We start from the raw sequence: 2,527 nt of genomic DNA on the forward strand, positions 1-2,527 counted from the left end.
GGGCAGAGCCCAGGTGGCAGGGGTGCAGGAGGCAGCTGATCGATGTGATGTTTCTCGCTCATTGATGTTTCTGGCTCTCTATCCCTCTCCCTCTCCCTTCCTCTCTGTAAAATATTAATAAAATATTTTTTTAAAAAATAAGATAGAATTAAAGAGTCCAGAAATTTATGGTTAATTGATTTTTGACAAAGGTGCCAAAACAACTCAATGGGAAAAAAGTAATCTTTTTAAAAAATTGTGCTCTTTACATATCCACATGCAAAAAGTGAAGTTGAACGCCCGCTTCATACCATATACAAAAATTAACTCAAAATGGATAATTTGAGTGTAAGAGCCAAAACTTTTAGAAAAAATAAGGGGGTAAATCTTGGTGGTTTCTTAGATATGACACCACCAACAAAAGCAACCCAGGGGCCCTAACCGGTTTGGCTCAGTGGATGGAGCGTCAGCCTGCGAACTGAAGGGTCACAGGTTCGATTCCGGTCAAGGGCATGTACTTGGTTGCTGGCCCAGGGAAAAAATGAACATCAAAGTATTTAAATTTTGTGCTTCACATTATACCAACAATGAAAAGACACCTCTCAGAATGAGAGAGAATTTTTGCAAGTAATATATCTGATGAAAGACTTGTATAAAGAACTTACAACTTATCAATAAAAAGGCAACCCAATTTAAAGCTGAGCAAAGTATCTGAATAGACATTTCTCCAAAGAAGACAGAAAAACTGCATCATTAGCACTGAGGGAAATGCAAATCAAAACTGCAATGTAATACCACTTCACACCCACTAGAATAACCAGAATCAAAACATATATGTGTTGGCAAGGATGTGGGGAAATTGGAACTGTCATACATTGCTGGAGGGAATTTAAGTGGTGTAGCCAACTACAGTCTGGCAGTTCCTTGAAAGATTAGTTAACAGAGGACAGCAATTTTACTCCTGGTTATATACCCTAGAGCAGCAGTCGCCAACCTTTTGGACCTCAGACCACCGGTTGGCGACCGCTGCCCTAGAGTTGAAAGTGCAGGGGTAATGCCCTGACCAGTGTGGCTTGGTTAGAGTATCGTCCCATACACCAAAATGTCGTGGGTTCAATTTCCAGTCAGGAAACATACCCAGATTGTGGGTTTGGTCCCTGGTCAGGGCACATACGGGAGGTAACCAATGGATTCAATGTTCCTCACATCCATGTTTATTGCTCTCTCGTCCTCTAAAAAAAAGAAAGAAAGAAAATACTGGGGTGAGCAAAAGTAGTTTTACAGTTGTAATATAAAATAATGCAATAGTAAACAATAATAAACTCTTGTGTGTACTCACAATTGTCAATCTACTTTTTGCCCAGCCCTAAATGTCTACACCAAATCCTGTACATGAATGCCCATAGCAGCATTATTGATAATAGCCAAAAAGTGGAAACAAGTGTCCAACAGATTAATGGGTAAATGAACTATGGTGTATCCACACAGTAGGATGTTATCTGGCAATAAAAAGCAAGTGCTGATGCTGTCTGTATTCTACAACACCTTATGTGCCTTCCAATTCTGTCATTGCAAATACACTGCAATGCAAAATGGAGCTGGACAGTGTTGGACTCTTGCTCTGCCACTTACTCCATGAGTGACCAGCTAATTGAGCAAATCGCTCTGACAGTACTTCATATTGTGAAGGTGCAGTGCCGAACTCAAGTCACGGGTCTCCATGCTACCTTCTTTCCTTGGAAGTTCCAATGAGCTAGTTATTAGGAGAACAGGCTTAGAGCTATGAACCAGGAGGTCATAGAGAACATTCTGAGTGATTTTTCTCTTTGCAAAGGAATTTATGATTGTGTAACTTCTTCCAATTTAGTATAGTTAAAATAAGCACAAGTTTAAGAGATAGGTAGTTGAGTACAATGTGTGTCAAATTGTATAAGTCTGTTCCATATGTATCTCAACATTTGAAGGCACTTTTAAGTGAAATTCAGGTGGAGGGGAGTGTAAGAAGTAGGCAGACGCATAAATGTGAAACTAAAACAAGAGAATTCAAGTAAAGTCACCATACAAGGGCTCAATCATATACAAGTGCATGTGTAAGAAAGTCAAAATAATGGAAAATATGTGGAATGAATTGGAAGGACAATAAATCCAACTGATTGATAGGATATAAGCTATATAAAGACTTTTAAGTTATTTTTTTATTTTAAAATATGTTTATTGATTTCAGAGAGGGAGAGAGAGAAACATCAATGATGAGCCTGGCCAGCATTGAGCTATGATCCAGGTGGTCACGGTTCCATTCCCCGTCAGGGCACATGCCTGGGTTGCAGGCTCCATCCCCACTAGGCGGGCGTGCAGGAGGCAGCTGATCAATAATACTCTCATCATTGATTGACTGCCTCCTGCACGCCCCACACTGGGAATTGAGCCCACAACCGGGGCATGTGCCCTGACGGGGAATGGAACCGTGACCACCTGGATCATAGCTCAATGCTGGCCAGGCTCATCATTGATGTTTCTCTCTCTCCCTCTCTGAAATCAATAAACATAT

The sequence above is a fragment of the Myotis brandtii genome, unplaced genomic scaffold (assembly GCF_000412655.1).
Source record: "Myotis brandtii unplaced genomic scaffold, ASM41265v1 scaffold182, whole genome shotgun sequence".
Lineage (NCBI taxonomy): Eukaryota > Metazoa > Chordata > Mammalia > Chiroptera > Vespertilionidae > Myotis > Myotis brandtii.